Source organism: Callorhinus ursinus, unplaced genomic scaffold, assembly GCF_003265705.2.
Source record: "Callorhinus ursinus isolate GAN/ISIS: 27379988/994484 unplaced genomic scaffold, GSC_fseal_2.0 scaffold17, whole genome shotgun sequence".
Lineage (NCBI taxonomy): Eukaryota > Metazoa > Chordata > Mammalia > Carnivora > Otariidae > Callorhinus > Callorhinus ursinus.
In genome coordinates this window covers 38,925,141-38,946,337 of record NW_027397079.1, presented here as the reverse complement: position 1 = coordinate 38,946,337, position 21,197 = coordinate 38,925,141, and the positions used below count along the sequence as shown (strand labels likewise).

The window sequence follows — 21,197 nt, the reverse complement described above, 5'->3', positions numbered from 1 at the left end:
CTTTCCACAGTTTGGCTATTGTGGACATTGCTGCTATAAACCTTGTGGTGTAAGTACCTCTTTGGATGCCTACATTTGTATCTTTGTGGTAAATACCCAGCAGTGCAATTGCTGGATTGTATGGTAGCTCTATTTTCAACTGTTTGAGGAACCTCCATACCATCCTCCAGAGTGGTTGCACCAGCTTGCATTCCGACCAACAGTGTAGGAGGGTTCCCTTTTCTCCGCATCCCCGCCAACATGTGTCATTTCCTGACTTGTTAATTTTAGCCATTCTGACTGGTGTGAGGTGGTATCTCATTGAGGTTTCGATTTGGATTTCCCTGATGCCGAGCAATGCTGAGCACTTTTTCATGTGTCTGTTGGCCATTTGGATGTCTTCTTTGGAAAAATGTCTGTTCATGTCTTCTGCCCATTTCTTGATTGGATCATTTGTTCTTTGGGTGTTGAGTTTGGTAAGTTCTTTCTAGATTTTGGATACTAGCCCTTTATCGGATATGTCATTTGCAAATATTTTCTCCCATTCTGTCGGTTGTCTTTTGGTTCTCTGGACTGTTTCTTTTGCTGTGCAAAAGCTTTTTATCTTGATGACATCCCAATAGCTCATTTTGCCCTGGCTTCCCTTGCCTTTGGCGATGTTTCTAGGAAGAAGGTGCTGTGGCTGAGGTGGAAGAGGTTGCTGCCTGTGTTCTCCTTTAGGATTTTGATGGACTCCTGTCTCACGTTTAGGTCTTTCAACCATTTGGAGTCTATTTTTGTGTGTGGTGTAAGGAAATGGTCAGGTTTCATTCTTCTGCATGTGGCTGTCCAATTTTCGCAACACCATTTGTTGAAGAGACTGTCTTTTTTCCGTTGGACATTCTTTCCTGCTTTGTCAAAGATGAGTTAACCGTAGAGTTGAGGGTCCATTTCTGGGCTCTCTATTCTGTTCCATTGATCTATGTGTCTGTTTTTGTGCCAGTACCATACTGTCTTGATGATGACCGCTTTGTAATAGAGCTGGAAGTCCGGAATTGTGATGCCGCCGGCTTCGCTTTTCTTTTTCAACATTCCTCTGGCTATTTGGGGTCTCTTCTGGTTCCATGCAAATTTTAGGATTATTTGTTCCATTTCTTTGAAAAAAGTGGATGGTATTTTGATGGGGATTGCATTGAATGTGTAGATTGCTCTAGGTAGCACTGACATCTTCACAATGTTTGTTCTTCCAATCCATGAGCATGGAACGTTTTTCCATTTCTTTGTGTCTTCCTCAATTTCTTTCATGAGTATTTTATAGTTTTCTGAGTACAGATCCTTTGCCTCTTTGGTTAGATTTATTCCTAGGCATCTTATGGTTTTGGGTGCAGTTGTAAATGGGATCGACTCCTTAATTTGTGTCTCTTCTGTCTTGTTGTTGCTGTATAGGAATGTCACTGATTTCTGTACATTGATTTTATATCCTGCCACTTTACTGAATTCCTGTATGAGTTCTAGCAGTTTTGGGGTGGAGTCTTTTGGGTTTTTCACATAAAGTATCATATCAACTGCAAAGAGTGAGAGTTTGACTCCCTCTATGCCGATTTGGATGCCTTTGATTTCTTTTTGTTGTCTGATTGCTGTGGCTAGGACTTCTAATACTATGTTGAATAGCAGTGGTGATAATGGACATCTCTGCCACACTCCTGACCTTAGGGGGAAAGCTCTCAGCTTTTCACCATTGAGAATGATATTCGCTATAAATTTTTTATAGATGGCTTTTATGATATTGAGGTATGTACCCTCTATCCCTATACTCTGAAGAGTTTTGATCAAGAAAGGATGCTGTACTTTGTCAAATGCTTTTTCTGCATCTATTGAGAGGATCATATGATTCTTGTTCTTTCTTTTGTTAATATATTGTATCATGTTGATTGATTTGCGGATGTTGAACCAACCTTGCAGCCCAGGGATAAATCCCACTTGGTCATGGTGAATAATCCTTTTAATCTACTGTTGGATCCTATTGGCTAGCATTTTGGTGAGAATTTTTGCGTCCATGTTCATCAAGGATATTCATCTGTAATCCTCCTTTTTGATGAGGTCTTTGTCTGGTTTTGGGATCAAGGTAATGGTGGCCTCAAAAAATGAGTTTAGAAGTTTTCCTTCCATTTCTATTTTTTGGAACAGTTTCAGGAGAATAGGTATTAATTCTTCTTGAAATGTTTGGTAGAATTCCCCTGGGAAGCCATCTGGCCCTGGGCTTTTGTTTGTTGGGAGATTTTTGATGACTGCTTCAATTTCCTTAGTGGTTATAGGTCTGTTTAGGTTTTCTATTTCTTCCTGGCTCAATTTGGTAGTTGATACATCTCTAGGAATGCATCCATTTCTTCCAGGTTATCTAATTTGCTGGCATAGAGTTGCTCATAATATGTCCTTATAATTGTATTTCTTTGGTGTTGGTTGCGATCTCTCCTCTTTCATTCATGATTTTGTTGATTTGGGTCATTTCTCTTTTCTTTTTGATAAGTCTGGCCAGGGGTTTATCAATCTTGTTAATTCTTTCAAAGAACCAGCTCCTAGTTTTGTTGATCAGTTCTACTGTTCTTTTGGTTTCTATTTCATTGATTTCTGCCCTGATCTTTATTATTTCTCTTCTCCTGCTGGGTTTAGGCTTTATTTGCTGTTTTTTCTCCAGCTCCTTTAGGTGTAGGGTTAGGCTGTGTATTTGAGACCTTTCTTGTTTCTTGAGAAAGGCTTGTATTGCTATATACTTTCCTCTTAGGACTTCCTTTGCTGTATCCCAAAGATTTTGAACAGTTGTGTTTTCATTTTCATTGGTTTCCATGAATTTTTTAAATGCTTCTTTAATTTCCTGGTTCACTTATTCATTCTTTAGTAGGATGCTCTTTAGCCTCCATGTATTTGAGTTCTTTCCGACTTTCCTCTTGTGATTGAGTTCTAGTTTCAAGGAACTGTGGTCTGAAAATATGCAGGGAATAATCCCAATCTTTTGGTACCGGTTGAGACCTGATTTGTGACCTAAGATGTGATCTATTCTGGAGAATGTTCAATGGGCACTAGAGAAGAATGTGTATTCCGTTGCTTTGGGATGGAATGTTCTGAATATGTCTGTGAAGTCCATTTGGTCCAGTGTGTCATTTAAAGACTTTATTTCCTTGTTGATCTTTTGCTTAGATGATCTGTCCATTTCAGTCAGGGGGGTGTTAAAGTCCCCCACTATTATTGTATTGTTGTCAATGTGATTGCCTTATATAATTGGCTGCTCCCTTGTTAGGGGCATAGATATTTACAATTGTTAGATCTTCTTGTTGGATAGACCCTTTAAGTAGGATATAGTGTCCTTCCTCATCTCTGATTACAGTCTTTGTTTTAAAATCTAATTTGTCTGATATAAGGATTGCCATTCCAGCTTTCTTTTGGTGTCCATTAGCATGGTAAATGGTTTTCCACCCCCTCACTTTCAATCTGGGGGTGTCTTTGGGTCTAAAATGAGTCTCTTGCAGACAGCATATTGATGGGTCTTATTTTTTAATCCAATCTGATAGCCTGTGTCTTTTGATTGGGGCATTGAGCCCATTTACATTCAGGGTAACTATTGAAAGATATGAATTTAGTGCTATTGTATTGCCTGTAAGGTGACTGTTACTGTATATTGTCTGTTTTCCTTTCTGGTCTATGCTGCTTTTAGGCTCTCTCTTTGCTTAGAGGACCCCTTTCAATATTTGTTGTAGGGCTGGTTTCGTGTTTGCAAATTCCTTTAATTTTTGTTTGTCCTGGAAGATTTTTATCTCTCCTTCTATTTTCAATGACAGCCTAGCTGGATATAGTATTCTTGGCTGCATATTTTTCTCGTTTAGTGCTCTGAAGATATCATGCCAGTCCTTTCTGGCCTGCCAGGGCTCTGTGGATAGGTCTGTTGCCAATCTAATGTTTCTACCATTATAGATTACATATCTCTTCTCCCGAGCTGCTTTCAGGATTTTCTCTTTGTCTTTGAGACTCGTAAGTTTTACTATTAGATGTCGGGGTGTTGACCTATTTTTATTGATTTTGGGAGGGGTTCTCTGTGCCTCCTGGATTTTGATGCCTGTTTCCTTCCCCACATTAGGGAAGTTCTCTGCTATAATTTGCTCCAATATACCTTCTGCCCCTCTCTCTCTTCTTCTTCTGGGATCCCAATTATTCTAATGTTGTTTCATCTTATCGTATCACTTATCTCTCGAATTCTGCCCTCGTGATCCAGTAGTTGTTTATCTCTCTTTTTCTCAGCTTCTTTATTTTCCATTATTTGGTCTTCTATATCATTGATTCTGTCTTCTGCCTCTTTTATCTTATCAGTTAGAGCCTCCATTTTTTATTGTACCTCATTAATAGCCTTTTTGATTTCAATTCGGTTAGATTTTAGTTCTTTTATTTCTCCAGAAAAGGTTTCTCTAATAACTTCCATGCTTTTTTCAAGCCCAGCTAGTATCTTTAAAGTCATGATTCTGAACTCTAGGTCCGACATCGTACTAATGTCAGTATTGAGTAGGTCCCTGGCAGACGGTACTACCTCTTTTTCTTTTTGTTGAGGTGATTTTTTTCATCTTGTCATTTTGTCCAGAGCAGAATAGATGAATGAGAGAACAAAATGCTAACAGGTTAACAACGTCCCCAGAAAATATACTCTAAACAAATCAGAAAAGACCTGAAACCAGGCGAGAAGAAAGGGAAAGAAAGAAAAAAGAAAGAGAAAAAAAAGAAAAAGTTAAAAACAAACAAAAACAGAACAAAACAAAAAAAACAGAATATGATCAAATATGATCAGGCTAGTGCATGGATCAGTGCCACACACTAGATTTTGGGTGTATTTTGGTCTGTTAGAAGAAGGTGCCTCCTAAAATTTTAAAGAAAGAAAGACATATATGTACAAAATAAGGGTTAATACAATGAAGGGAAGGAATATGATTGTAAAGATGAAAAGTATAAAAGATTTTATAAGAGGAATTGATAAGTTGTTTGAGAAAAGAAAGAAGTAGATTTATTTTTATTTTATTTTATTTTATTTTTTTTTTAAAGATTTATTTATTTATTTGAGAGAGAGAGAATGAGAGATAGAGAGCACGAGAGGGAAGAGGGTCAGAGGGAGAAGCAGACTCCCTGCTGAGCAGGGAGCCCGATGTGGGACTCGATCCCGGGACTCCAGGATCATGACCTGAGCCGAAGGCAGTCGCTTAACCAACTGAGCCACCCAGGCGCCCAAGAAAGAAGTAGATTTAAAAAAAAGGACAAAAAAGGACAGAATGTGATCAGGCAGGAGACTAGAACAAAGCCATACACTAGTGATTTAGGGTATATTTTGATCTGTTAGAAGAAACTGTATCTCAAATTTTAAAGAGAGAACAACTTATATATATATGCCAAAAATAAGGGTAACTACTATGAAGGGATAGAATATGACTCTAAAAATGAAAAATAAAAATTTTTTTTTAAAGGGATTGATAAGATGTTGGTTGAAAAAGGGAAACAGAAAAATTAAAAAAAAAACAGTTAAAAAATTAACTTTGAAAGACTAATGAATCATGGTAAAAAAGCCATGAATTCTATGTGCTGGATTCCCCTAGCGCTGGAGTTCTCCCATTCTCCTTGATCGGTAAAATTGGTCTTGGCTGGTTGTTCGTGTTGATCTTCTGGGGGAGGGGCCTGTTGCCGTGGTTCCCAAATGTCTTTGCCGGAGGCAGAATTGCACTGCTCTTGCGGGGTCCGGGCTAAGTAATCTGCTCAGGTTTGCTCTGGGGAGGTTTTTTCCCTGCAAGCTCTCGGTACAGCTTTGGAGGACGAGAGTGAAAATGGTGGCCTCTGATCTTCGCCCCGGAGGAGCCGAGAACTCGGGGCCCCACTCCTCAGTGCACCCCCAGAGAAAAGCAGTCAATCACTCCTGTCTCCCCAGTGTCCGGCCGCACTCCGTGCCCCCCGGCCTGTGACCGAGCATTTCTATCTCTGGCACCCGACTTGGTGTGGAGTCTCCAAACCCAGCAGATCCCTGCAGTGTGCTCCCACGCGGCTCCTCCCCGGGGAGGGAGGGGAGTCTCCCCGGATCTACCCCTTGTTGGGTCCCTGCTGGAGAAGCAGTAGTCCGACTATGCCGCGGATCACGGTTTATGGCAATCCTGAGCTGAGAGCCCGCGCCTCGTCTCCGTCTCTGCAGCCGGCTTCCCCGCTCTGATACCTGGGAGCTCTGCCACACTCAGGCACCCCCAGTCTTTCTGTGACCCCGAGGGTCCTGAGACTACACTGTCCCATGAGGGTTCCACTCCCAGCTTAGGCACTGGAGTGACGTCCCTCAGGGGAGCTGACTTCTAAAAGTTCCGATTTTGGGCTCCGCGGCTCTATCACTTGCCAGAAGCGGCTGATGGAGGCCCCCTCCACTGCCGTCTATCCTCTCCAATAGCGCCTCGGATTCACTTCTCCACATGTCCTACCTTCCAGTAAGTGGTTGCTTTTCTGTTCAGAGAGTTGTTGCTATTCTTCTCTTCGATCTCCTGTTGAGTTCGTAGGTGTTCAGAATGGTTTGATCCCTATCCAGCTGAATTCCTGAGACCAGACGAAATCCAAGTCTCCTACTCCTCCACCATCTTGCTCCGCCGCCCCCCCGGTTTGTTTTTAATTGTGGTAAATACACATAACATAAAGCTTATCATCTCAGCCATTTTTAAATGTATAAGTTTCGTGCTGTTACATTCACATTGTCGCACAACTATCACCAGCATTTATCCACAGACTCTTCATCTTGCAAGGCTGAAATTCTATATTCATTGAACAACAACACCCTATTTCTTCTTCCCCGCCAGCCTCCGGCAACCACCATTCTACTTTCTGTCTCTATGAATCTGACTACTGTAGGTACCTCATCTAAGTGGTATCATATGGTTTTTGTCTTTGCGGCTGGCTTATTTCACTTAGGATAATGTTTCAAGATTTATCCATGTTGTAGCATGTGTCAGCATTTCCTTCCCTTTTAATGGTAAATAATATTCCATTATATGTTTGTACTACATTGGTTTATTCTGGATATTTAGGTTGCTTCCACCTCTTGGCTATTGTAAATATTGTGGCTCTGAATATAGATGTGCAACTATCTCTTCAAGACTCTGCTTTCAATTCTTTTGGATATATCCTCAGAAGTGGGATTGCTGGATCATATAATATTTTTATTTTCAATTTTTTGAGGAACCACTATACTATTTTTTACAGTGGTAGTGATATTTTACAGTCCTGCCAACAATGCACAAGGATTCCAGTTTCTCCACATCGTCATCAACACATGTTAGAGACATCCTAATGTGTGTGAAGTGGTATTTCATGGTTTTGATTTTGCATTTCCCTAATAATTAGTGATGTTGAACATCTTTTTTATGTGCTTATTGGGCCATTATGTATCTTCTTTGGAGAAATGTCAATTCAAATCCTTTGTCCATTTTTTAATCAGATTGTTCTTATACTTGATTTTTGTATATTGATTTTATAGCCTGAAACCTTGACAAACACTAATTCTAGTAGTTGTGGATTCTGTAGGATTTTCTAGGTGGATAACTTGTTATCTATGTATACAGACAGTTTTATTTCTTTCTTTACAATCTGGATGTCTTTTTATTTTCTAGCCTTATTGACCTAACTAGGATCTAGAGCACAATGTTGAACGGAAGTGATAACAGACAACTTTGCTTTGACAATGTCTCAAAGAAAAAGTATTGGTCTTTATTCATTACCATGTTAGTTACACATTTTTCATAAATGCCCTTTATTGGTGTGAGAAAGTTCCTTCCTATTCTTAATTTGCTGATTTTTCCCAGGAATAGATGTGCGATTTTTTTTTATGATTTTATTTATTTATTTGACAGAGAGAGAGACAGCGAGAGAGGGAACACAAGCAGGTGGAGTGGGAGAGGGAGAAACAGGCCTCCCGCCAAGCAGGCAGCCCGATGCAGGGCTGGATCCCAGGACCCTGGGATCATGATCCGAGCTGAAGGCAGATGCTTAACAGTCGTTAAGCCACCCAGGTGCCCCTAGATGTGGGATTTTATCAAATGCTTTTTCTGTATCTATTGAGATGATCATATGATTTTTCTTTTTAGTCTGCTAATGAGGTGAATTACACTGATTTTCCAATGTTAAACTGGCCTTGCATTCTTGGGATAAATCCAATTGGTCATGTATTTTTATCTGCTTTATGTACAGTCGTCAGATTCAATTCACTAAAAATTTTAAGAGAGTTTTTGGATCTCTGCATCTATGTTCATGAAGGGCATTCCTTTTCTAGTCTGGCGTTGGAATTAGAGTAATCTGACCTCAGAAAATGAGTTTGGAAATATTCTCTTCCCTTCAATTTTCTGGAAGAATATATGTGAAATTGGTTTTATTTATTTATTAAATGTTTGGTAGAATTTACCTGTGAGACCAGATATGCCTGAAATATCTTTGTGGAAGGTTTTTAAACTATAAATTCCATCCCTTAAATAGAGGTAGTGTTATTCAAATGATCTGTTTCTTCTTATGTGACCTTTAATAGATTATGTCTTTCAATCCAAGCTGTATTGGCCTACAGCTGTTCATAAAATCCCTTGTTCTTTTAATGTGCGGAGGATGTGTGGTTATGTCTCCCATTTCATTCTTTATATTGTTAATTCAAGTCCTCTCTTTTTGTTTTGCTAGCCAGTCTTCTTATAATTTAATGGTTTTTAAAAAATCTTTTCAACAAGCTTTTATTTTTATTTTTTTCTATTGTTCTTCTGCTTTCTATTTCTTCAATTGTAGCTCTTTAATATGTCCTCCCTTCTGCTTACAATGGGGGTTATTTGCTCATTTTTTTCTAATTTCTTAATGTAGATGCCTTGTTAATTGATTTGAGACATCTCTTTTTTTTTTTCCCAGATTTTATTTATTTATTTGTCAGAGAGAGAGAGAGCACAAGCAGGGGGAGTGGCATGCAGAGGGAGAAGCAGACTCCCCACTCTGCAAGGAGCCCAGTGCAGGACTCAATCCCAGGACCCTGGGATCATGACCTGAGCCAAAGGCAGACGCTTAACCGACTGAGCCACCCAGGCGTCCCCCTTTCTTCTCTTCTAATAGAACCATTTAATGCTCCAAATTTCCTTCTTAGCTGGACTCTACACATTTTCATATGTTTCTTTTCATCTTCATTCAACAAAACATTTTCTAATTTCTCTTGCAATTTCTTCTTGGACCCATATGTTGGTTAATTGGCAAATATTTACTGATTTTCAAGATAAATTTCTGTATTAATATACAGTTTATTTTTATCAGAGATCATACTTTATATAGTTTTAATCCTCTTAGATTTACTGAAACTTGTTTTATGACCCAGAATATAGTCAGTTTTGGTGAATATTTTGTGTGCACTAGCAGAGAATGTGGATTCTTCTGATGTTGGGTATGAAGTTCTACAAATCTCAATTAGTTAACAATGTTTTCCAAGGATTACCTATCATTACTCATTTGCTGTCTACTGATTTTTATCAATTACTGGTATAGGAGTGTTGAAAATTTTAAATATAGTTGTAGATTTGTCTATCTTTTCATTTCTATCTGCTAGAAATAGTTTACTTCAGTATTTTGAAGGTCTATTAGTTTCATATACTGTTGACTCTCAAACAACACAGTTTGAACTGTATGGGTCCACTTACATGAGTTTTGTTTTGTTTTTTAATAAATATTGGACAACTTTTTGGAGATTTGAGGTTTATGTAGCTTAGAAATATCAGAAAAATTAAGAAAAAATCATGTCATGAGTACATAAATCATATGTTGATACTAGTATATTTTATAATTTACTATCATAAAATATATACAAATGATAAAAGTTAAAATTCATCAAAACTTATGCACACCAACACTTACAGACCAAACATGGTTCCATTCAGTTGAGAGAAATGTAAACAAACATGAAGATGCCATATCAAATCATAACTGTATAAAATTAACTGTAGTACATACTGTACTACTGTAATAATTTTGTAGTCACCTCCTGTTGCTATTGTGAGCTCAAGTGTTGCAAGTATCCGCTTAAAACACCATGTGATGCTAATCATCTCCACGTGAACAGTTTGTCTCTCCAGTAAATTCTGTATCACAGTGAAAAGTGATTTCGTGGTTCTTCTGTATTTTTCACTGTGCTTAGTGCAATACGGTAAGCTTTGAATAACACCATGGGACCCACACAAAGTGCCACTTAGTGATGCTGGAAGTGCTCCCAAGAAGCAGAGATAAGTCATGACACTACAAGAAAATGTTGAATTGCTTGATATGTATGGTAGATTGAGGTCTGCAGCTGCAATTGCTCACCATTTCAAGATAAATGAATCCAATGTAAAGACCCCTGTAAAAAAAGAAAAGGAAATTCATGAAGCCATTCTGCAGCTATTCCAGGAGGCATGAAATGCCTTTTCCTCTTATATTGAAAATGCGGCTTTTACGTGGGCGCAGAATTGCTCTAAGAAAGGCAAACATATAGACTCTAATATGATTTGGGGAAAAGTGAAATTATTATATGACAACTCAAAGCAAAAGGAAGGTGAAAGATCTAAAGCTGGAGAAATTAATGCCAAGCAAAGGATGGTTTGATATTACAGAAAGAGGTCTGGCTAAAAATGTCAAATCCCTAAGCCTTGAAGGGCAAAGATAAATACCAGCTGCCAGTCTGGTGGTTGTACAGGAAGGGCTGGACAATGAGAACCCCTTTTCTTGATTGGTCCCGTTGATGCTTTGTCCCTGAAGTTAGAAAGTACCTTGCCAGTAGGGTGCTGCCTTTTAAAGTTTTTTTTGCTATTGGACAACGCCCCTGCCCACTCCAAATCCCAATGAATTCAACACCAAAGGCATAGAAGTGGTCTCCTTGCTCCAAAACACAACATCTCTAATTCAGTCTCTAGATCAGGGGCATAAAGACCATTAAGGCTTATTATACACAGTACTCTATGAAAAGGATTGTCAATGCTATGGAAGAGAACCTTGAGAGAGAGACTATCATGAAAATATGGAAGGATTACACCACTGAAGATGCCATTGTTATTATAGAAAAAGCTGTGAAAGCCATTAAGCCTGAAACAATAGGTTCCTGCTGGAGAAAACGGAGTCCAGATGTTGTGCATGACTTCACAGGATTTACAACAGAGCCAATCAAGGAAATCATGAAATAGATTGTGGATATGGCCAAAAATGTGGGGAGTGGGGATGGTGGAGTGTTTCAAGACATGGATCTTGGAGAAATTCATGAGCTAATAGACACCACAGCAGAAGAATGAACAGAGGATGACTTGATGGAGATGAGTGCTTCGGAACCAGTGCCAGACAATGAAGGATGGGATGTAGAAGAAACACCGCCAGAAAACAAATTGACATGAGACAATTTGGCAGAAGTGTTCTGATTATTCAAGCCTGCTCTTCACTTCTTTTATGGCATGGACCCTTCTATGACATTGACACTGAAACTAAAGCAAACAGTGGAAGAAGGGCTGGTATCTTATAGAAACGTTTTAGAGAAATAAAAGAGCAAAACAGTCAGAAATTATGATGGGTTTCTGGAAGTTACATAAGCATGCCTGTCTCTCCTGCTCCTTCCGCATCCTCCACCTCTGCCACCCCTGAGACAGCGAAACCAAACCCTCCTCCTCCTCTTCCTCAGCCTACTCAACAAAAGATGATGAAGATGAAGGCCTTTATGATGATCAACTTTCACTTAATAAATAGTAAGTAAATAGGTAGTACATAATCATCATGCCATACAGTTAATAAACTTATCTCTTGTGTATGTGTCTGTGTGTGAAAATCTAATAACTGTACAGCAAGAACGATATGAGACCTTTTTGTGTCATCATCACTATTATCTCCTAAGTATTCATTGTGCAAAACATCAGGTGTGGGAGGCCTGGCTGGTTCAGTCAGCAGAGCACATGACTCTTGATCTCAAGGTCATGAGGTCAAACCTCAAGTTGGGTGTGGAGTCTACTTAATTAAAAAAAAATTATGTGCAAGACTTATATGGAAGTGGATAGCCTATCCTTATGTAGGCATAAGGTGAATGATATTTAGTATAAAATTAATGTGTTAGTTTTCTGTTTTATAATTTTACTTTCAAAGAATTACATCAGTATACAGTATACCCTTCTCTATTTTAATTGAAGAAACTATCAGCTTATCATCACAGGTAAGTGGTTTTTAAAAACTATAAAATGTTCCCAATATTGTGTTATAAATATGATGATAATACTATATGCCATAAATATTCTATAATGATTCATTCATTAATGTATAAGCTAGAGTACTGTGAAGCAATTGGATTGATTACAGTAGGGTACCATAAAGCAATCATATTGCCTCTTCTTTATTATCAATGCATGAACCATTATCCCTGTAAATAAATATGAAATTGTTTTCACATTATCTTTTTATTGTTGATGTCCTTGTAATATGTATAACATCTACAGTGTTTTGTATCATATAAGACAATATTGACGTTGATACTGATAGACACAATCAGATGATATAAATTTACAGCACCAATAAATACAGTATGGTATTATAAATGTATTTTTTCTTTATGATTTTCTAGCTTACCTTATTATAAGAATACAGTATATAACACATATAACATACAAAATATGTGTTAATTGACTGTACGTTATCAGTAAGGCTTCCAGTCAACAGAAGGCTATTAGTAGTTAAGTTTTTGGAGAGTCAAAAGTTATACATGGATTTTTGACTGTGTTGGGTTGGCATCTCTAACCCTAATGTTGCTCAGGAGTCAACTGTACATTTATGATTGTTATGTCCTCTTGATGAGTCAACTCTTTTATCATTTTAAAATATCCTTTTTTATTTCTGGTAATATTCCCTATTCTAAAATATAACTTTTAAAATATTAATATAACAATTCCAGAATTCTTTTCATTAGTGTTTGCATGGTGTATCTTTCCCCATTCTTTTAATTCTAACTTACTTATATCTTTTTATTTAAAATTTATTCCTTATAGACATTATATATTTGTTTCACACTTTTATCCAATCTGATAATCTGTACTTTTTAAATTTCTTTTTTTTTTAAAGTAATCTCTACACCCAACATGGGGCTCAAACTCATGACCCTGAGATCAAGGGTTGGATACTTTACTGAGCCAGCCAGGTGCCCCAAATATCTGTATCTTTTAATTAGTTATTTATACCATTTATATCAAATATACCTAATAGAGTTGAGCTTAACATCTATCATTTACTATAGCTTTCCAGTTATCTCATCTGTTCTTTCCTCCTTTTTTCTTATTTTCCTATCTTCTAGATTGCATAATTTTGTGATTTTACTTTATTTCCAGGATTGGCCTATTGGGTGTATCTTAGTTTTTAATTATTATTATTACTTTTAGGAGTTGCTCTGCAGTTTGCAATATACATCTTTAGCTTATCTCAGTCTACTTTCAAATAGTATGCCACTGCATGTACATTGTAAAACCTTGCAACAGTTAACTCCTATTTCCCCAGACAACTGTACCATCCATTTTACTTCTACATAAGTTTTAAACTCTACATACATTGTTATTAATTTCTCTTAAAAATCAATCATATAGGGGCGCCTGGGTGGCTCAGTTGTTAAGCATCTGCCTTCAGGTCAGGTCATGATCCCAGGGTTCTGGGATCAAGCCCCACATCGGGTTCCCTGCTCTGTGGGAAGCCTGCTTCTCCCTCTCCCACTCCCCCTGCTTGTGTTCCCTCTCTCGCTGTTTCTCTCTCTGTCAAATAAATAAATAAATAAAATCTTTAAAAAAATCAATCATATAAAGAGATTTAGATGAATATATATACTTATCCACACATTGCTCATTTCCAGTACACTTAATGCTTTTCCATAAATCCAAATTTCCATCTAATAAAGGATATATCTTTTCCTCTACTTTCTGAAGAAAATTTCAACATTTCTGGCAGTTTAGGTCAGCTAGGGATAAATTTGTCTTAGCTTTTTTTTTTCTTTTTGTCTGAAAAGGTCTCTATTTTTCCTCCATTCTGAAAGATATTTTTGCTGAATAAAGAATTATAGATTGATTTTTTTTGTCTTTCAGAAATCTGAAGTTTTTTTTTTCATTTTCTTCTTGTATAGTTTCTAAGGAGAAATCTGGTATAATTCTTTATTGCTTCACAGATCATGTGTCTTTCTTTTCTTGGCAACTGTTAAGATTTTTCTCTTTATCATTGGTTTTCAGCAATTTTACTAAAATATGGCTTGGTGTGGCTATGACTGTTTATGCTGCTCGGTTTTCATTGAACTCCTTGAACTTGTGGATTTATAGTTTTTATTCAATTTGGCAATATTGTGGCCATTATTTCTTCAAATCTCTCCCCTAATCCCTAATATAGGATAAATTCATCCTGAAGAATAATATTAAGTCCTCCTGAGGACTCTATCTAAGGCCTTAAATGTTTAAAAGTTTTTCTAGGGCTGCCTGGGTGGCTCAGTCTGTTGAATGTCCAACTCTTGGTTTCAGCTTGGGTTGTGGTCTTAGGGTCGTGAGATCGAGCCCAGCTTTGGGGTCTGCTTAAGATTCTCTCCCTCTCCCTCTGCCCCTCCCTCCTCATGCTCTCTCTCCCTCTCTCTCAAATAAAATAAATAAAATCTTTAAAAAAAATAGAAGTTTTTCTATCCTGGCTTCTGGAAACAGGCACTATTTCCAACCATATGGATATCCTGGGAATCGTTTTACCTACCCTTTTTGAATGATTCTTTTCCCCAATTTGTTTCTTCTCAAAAATGTGCAAATCAATATTCATTCACAAATCAAAAGGACTCCTCGGTAGATATTGAGTTCTGTACATATGCATCTTTTTCCTTTCTGGTTCTCTGTCTTGCAAATGTTAGCTGTCTTTGTCTCCCTTAGTTCTGACATTAGCCTCCTCAACTCAGCAATATTGCTGAGGTCTGGGGTACCCATTCTCGGTCTTATGGTCTAGAAGCCTTCTCAAAGCAGTACGCTGGAGCAAGTATATGGCTCAACTTATTCACTTCTCTTGTTTTAGTGATCACTTTTTTTCTTTTTTTAAAATTTTATTTATTTGAGAGAGAGATAGAGCATGAGTGGGGGAAGGGTGGAGAGAGGTAGAGGGAGAGGGAGAAGCAGAGCCAGAAGCAGGGCTTTATCTCAGGATCCTGAGATCATATCTGAGTCAAAGTCAGACACTTAACTGACTAATCCACCCAGGTACCCCTATCTTCTTTTTCCCCCCAAGATTTTATTTATTTACTTATTTGAGAGAGAGTGTGTGTGTACCCATGCACAAGCAGGGAGAGGAGCAAAGGGAGAGGGAGAGAGTGAATCTCAAGCAGACTCATGCTAAACATGGAGCCCAACAGTCCCACAACCCTGAAATCATGACCTGAGCCAAAATCAAGAGTTGGATGCTTAACCAACTGAGCCACCCAGGCACCCCAGTGATTACTATCTTATAATGTCTATTGTCCAATGTCTGAAAACCATTGTTTCATACTTTTTGCCAGGTTTTCTAGTTTTTTATGAGAGGAGGACAAATCCAGTCCCTATTACTCAATCATGGCTAGAACAGAAGTTTTACCTGGAGAGTTTTTCAAAATATAGAGCCAAATTCATCTCTCTCTCAGAAACTCAGACTTAGTAGGTTTAGTGTGGAATCCTGGAATCTTTACTTATTAAAAAGTACTCAGGTGATTTTGATATACACACAGTGTTGGAAACTATATCTTGATACCTTAGGCAAAGGCTTGTTCAGACATTCTTCTAATTAGAAGGAAGGTCAGACCTTTTCATTTTTAAAACTTTTCCTGGTTTTGAATATGATGGGGTAGTTACAGCCAATCAATGATCCAATTTAAAACAATTAAGTGAGTAGCTACAATATAAGACATCTATTTGGAGACATCAACGAACAGCTGAGGCAACCAGGACTTAAGAGGACACAATATTAAAGAATGGGAAACTATACCCAGAGGTGACGTGATATTCTCCAGCACCTTTGTCCCTCAGGAAAACTCTGGGCATAAGACCAGTCTGAGTTTTGGAACAGAAGCAAGAAAGTGGTCCTAAGAGGCAAAAATGCCAGCAGGGATTTTGGCAGTTAACCAAGGTTGGAGAGAAAAAACATAAAGACCAGAAGGGCCAGATTCTCAGTGAGAAGGGAGAGGTGAATGAGCCCAGAACTCTGCTAGTTTCCCACAGGTCACTTGCCAAATTCCGAAGATGAATGGGAAAGAAAGCTAAGGTACAAAGAAGAAAACCTCTGAAAAGCAGAGTGGAGTTTTTTTGCAGTCTCATGGTTCTGAGGAAATGAAGATTAGACTTCAGTATCCATGGGGGGTCAAGGGCCCCAGGGAACACACAAGATTCTCAGTTGGAACACCTGGAGAGCTGAGCTATAGGAACAGCAGCAAAAAAGAGGTGGATTAAACCTTGCCAAAACCCAACCTCAAGTTAGTTCAGTTTCTGATTAAGGTATTCAGCTCTCATTTTAACTACTTTATAGAGGACAGATCCTCTAAATGAAGATAATTTTATCCAGAGTTTCTGTAATTTTTCATACCTAATGTGACATTCTGTTAAAAGTTACCAGGCAGGCCAAGAGCCAGTAAAAACAAAATGACCAAAAAAACAATGGAAAGAATATACAATAGAAATAGACCCACAGAAGATCTAGCTATTATAATGATCAGAAAGATTTAAAATTGCTAGGATTGATATATCAAGAAAGTATAGGCAAAGGTAGAGAAAATAAAAAGAGAATTTCTCCAAATGCTTTGGATTTTATTTTTTTAAAAAACCATAGGAAAATTCTAGAACTTAAAAATAAAATGACCAATATTAAGAGCTCAACAAACAGGGGTGCCTGGGTGGCTCTGTTGGTTAAGCATCTGCCTTCGGCTCAGGTCATGATCCCAGGGTCCTGGGATTGAGCCCCACATCGGGCTCCCTGCTCGGCGGGGGTCCTGCTTCTCCCTCTCCCACTCCCTCTGCTCGTGTTCCCTCTCTCACTCTGTCTCTCTGTCAAATAAATAAATAAATATTTTTTTTTTAAAAGAACTCAACAAACAGATTGAAGAGAAGATTTAGATAGATAGGTGCAAAATATACAGACTCATGCACAAAGAAGCAAAAAAGATGACAGGAAATGCAGATGGTAAAGAGTGAAAAATTCTGACATATGTATAACTGAAGTCCTAAAAGGAAAAGAGAGATAGAGATAAGAAGAGATAGTGACCAAGAGTTTTCTAAAACAGATAAAAGTTATCAAGCTACAGATTCAAGGAACTCCTTGAGAGGCACTCATCCCACCTCAGAACCCAAGTGGAATAAGTACAAAGAAAACCACATCTAGACATATCACAGGAAAACTGTTGAAAACTAAAGAAAAAAAAATACTAAGAGGAGCTAGGGGAAAAAATACATCATTTTTCAAGAGTGACAAAGGAATGATGGAAACTAGGGGTCATCTTTTTTTTTTTAAGATTTTATTTATTTATTTATTCGAGAGAAAGAGAGAGCAAGCACAAGCAGGGGGAGGGACAGAGGGAGAGGGAAAAGCAGACTCTCCACTGAGCAGGGAGCCCCATGCGACATCTTTAAAATGCTGAGGGAAAAAAAAGTTACTAAACTAGAATTTCTATACCCAGCAAAAACATTAAGGACAAAAATGAAGTTTTTATGCAAACAGAAATGGAGAGAATTTGTCACCAGTTGACCTGCACTTGATAGAGGAATTATTCAAACAGAAGGAAAAAATTCCAGTCAGAAGCACATAAATGCATTATTGGAACAAGGTGTACCTTAAAGGATAAATATGTAGGTAAATATAATGAGTATTGACTGTACAGAAAAATGATTATAAATCTTGTATGGCTTAAAATATATGCACAATTAAAATCCATGACAAAAATAAACACAAAAGGGGAAGGGGTAAGTGCGAGCATTGTATTTTAAGGTTTTGGCATTCTTGGGGAAGTGGTAAAAGTAATCATTTATATTAGAGTGTAATAAGTCAAAGAGTCATGTTGTAATCTCTGACTTCTAAAAGAATGTGTAATTAATAAGCTAATAGAGGAGGTTAATGGCATAATGAAAATATTTTAATTCAAAAGAAGACAACAAAGAACAGAATAAGGGATATGAATAAGTGGGCAAAAAGAAATAAATAGTAAGATGGCATGTATAAATCCAAATACAGCAGTAATTATACTAAATATAAATGGACTAAAACTTTTCCTGTTGAAACGAGGATACAATAGCCTTCCTATTTTCGGCTTAGCTGAACTCTGTATAAAGTGTAGTTAACAAATACAACTGAAAAGGCAGGGCTTCCTAGAGCAAAATGTGGAAGGGATAAGTCCTCCAGAGCTGAATTCTGACTAAAATTTGAACCAAGAAAAGCTGTCCTTTCAGTGCTAGGGATTGTCTTTTAACATGCAAAAGATGAGGGCTTTGATCTTTGTGGCAAACCTTTTATTCTGAGAAGACCTCTTGAATGTGCCATTAAATTATGCAAATGTAAAGCAAAGACTCTCTATGGAAGTTGTTTGAAAAGTTAAACTGTGCTTTGTTGTTGTAAATTGTTTTATTTATTTACTTATTTATTTTTAAAGATTTTATTTATTTGACAGAGAGAGACACAGCAAGAGAGAGAACACAAGCAGGGGGAGTGGGAGAGGGAGAAGCAGGCTTCCCGCCAAGCAGGGAGCCCGATATGGGGTTCGATCCCAGGACCCTGGGATCATGACCTGAGCTGAAGGCAGAGGCTTAACAACTGAGCCACCCAGGCACACCAGTTGTAAATTGTTTTAAATTCTTGCTACTATGTGCTTAAACTCTAGCTTGTTCTTTTCACAGGAATGGCTATGGTTAGTTTTCTTCCAAATTATCAAAAAGCAAACACAACTCATCTCTGTATTATTTTTCTTGTGAAGACCACATACTAGTCTCACACGAAGAACTCATTTTCTATTAATATGACTTCATCTGTCCTTTTTGGGAAATAAAACCTTATTTTATTCTTCTAAGAGAATCCCCATGCTCCCACTACATTTTTTTTTCTTCTGGATGATTTCCATTACAAAGAGCTCCCATTTTACCTGAGACTTCATCTGTCTGATTCATCTAGGATGGAAAATACCCTTTCTAACAGACTATTTTGTATTCCCAAATTTCTCTCATGTGGGGATGTGGCTTGGAAGTAAGTGATGAAGAGTGATTCAGTAAATATCACCACACCACACTTATGTTATCAGCGTCAGTACTAGATTATAGAGTTGGCTGGACTATCATCTGAAGATATAAATTCCTATGTTATTACTGAATGATCTAGACGGCCTCTGGTATAGAACAATAAGGCTAAGGATTAGAACGGATAAAAGCTAAAGAGATAAATGAGGCAGGGCTGGTGTTGGGGATAAAAATTCCATCTTTTTCCTAGTGGCTGAAGAAATGTTCACTCACTAGGAACTTTTTTTTTTTTTGAGTCTGTACGGCTTGTACAATACTATGCCACTGGAGATACAGACACATTCCGAAAGAGCATATGTCTGGGAATATATTCATAAAATGTATACAAGAGCAACATATCAAGTGCCAAAGGAATAGGGCAAATGGTCAATACTACAAAAGTTCAGGAAGAAAATACAAATCAAAGCTAAGGCAGTGAGTGAAGTGGTGGTCTTTAAAAGGTAAAGCTGAGATAAAATTAGGAGGTGCTAGGGAGGACAGTCTACATGGGGGCAGGGCACAAAGCAGTTAAAGGTCCAGTAGCAGGAAAACACTTTCACTAAAAATTATTAAGCATTTAATACATATATTCGTTTGTCACTTACTGCAGGAAAAAAAAAAGTATGACTCAATCTCTGCCTCAAGGAGATTAAACTAGACGAGAGACAAGACAAAGAGACATACATGTCGCCAGTAGAAAACAGGCCATGAGAGGTGCCAGTTCATGGTTCAGCAATCAATTCGGAAAAAAGCAATTCTGCATAGGGCATGGGTAGAAGGCAGTGGAACAAAAGAGATCAAGGCTTCAAACTCAGGTGTGTGCCACACAAGAGCTGTGTGACCTTGTGCAAGTCACAGGACCCAAATCTTTTCTGTTTCCTATACAAATGGCTTGGTAAGGTCCAACAAGACTCTCTGTTGTGGGGAGGATGAAGTCATTGTGGTGAAAGGGCTTGCTATGGGTGTCTAAGTTTCCACCCTTTCTCCCCTCCTCACTGCACCTCTTTTTCCTACAATAGAATGAGATATGTGGGGTGCTAGTGAGAGCAAAAAGGTAATAAAGGGAGGCAACTTCCTCCCGCCCTTTGTCCCCTCCCCACTCCCCCAGCTCTCAACCTCGGGTTCGGGAGAGTCACTGTGGAAGTGGGGTGAGGGCACAGAAGTCGGGAGGGAGGATCTGCTAACTGTAAACAGGCATCATCAGGAGTTCAGATCGTCTGGCCACCGGATTTCCGTGCCATACTGAAGCCACCCCACCCATGCGCCTGTCCTCAGCTTCCCCAGCTGTGTAATGGGGATACACCATCTCCTCCTCCCGCTATCCGCCTGACCTAACAGCGTGAGAAAGAGAAGGAACCCCCAGTTGTTGGCCTCCAGGCCCATCAGGTCCTCCTCCCACTTTGGCTTTGGCCTTTTGTACCGGCCCCACGTGACCTGCCCGGCCGGCTCTTCTCTCCTGTCCCGCCCCGCCCTCCGGCCTTTCCCGGCTCTCGACACAGCTCTTCCCGCTCCTCGCCGGCCCCCCTTCGACCCTCCCCTTCTCCCTCCCCCTCGCCTCCCTCCCAGGCTGTTCCCGCTCCCTCCCCCAGGCAGCCGTTCCCTCGCGACGCTTCCCCTCCCCCCGCGGCTGTTCCGCCGCCTCGCCTCCCCTCCCCCCGGCCGGAGCTCACTGTCTCCAAGATGGCGGCCGTGTCAGTTTGGGGCATCTCCGCGGTCCGGCCCGGGGCCCCGGGATCCCGGCTCTCTTCCCCCCCGGTAAGTAGCCGAGGAGCCACCGGCGACCGCCCCTGGCCGTCGAGCCCGAGGCTGAGCCGCTCCAGGGCCCGTTCCGCCGCCTCGCGGGGTCGGCGGGCCGCTGCAGGCCCCGCCGCGGCCTGCGCCGCCTCCCGCTGCTCTGCGCCAGGCCTCGGGCTGGGGCGCCGAGGCGATCCGAGCTGACCAGATCGGATCCACGTGTTA

At 39.3% G+C, this 21,197-nt stretch overlaps 1 protein-coding gene across 1 annotated transcript in view; it reads left to right on the top strand.

The window, feature by feature from the left end:
- Nucleotides 1-20,881: 20,881 nt before the first annotated feature.
- Nucleotides 20,882-21,197, top strand: part of KAT6A (lysine acetyltransferase 6A) — a 110,895-nt gene continuing 110,579 nt past the window's right edge. The window contains exon 1 of the mRNA XM_025885902.2: nucleotides 20,882-20,993. The gene's annotated coding sequence lies outside the window, so the exon portion shown is untranslated. The remainder of the gene's footprint in view (nucleotides 20,994-21,197) is intronic.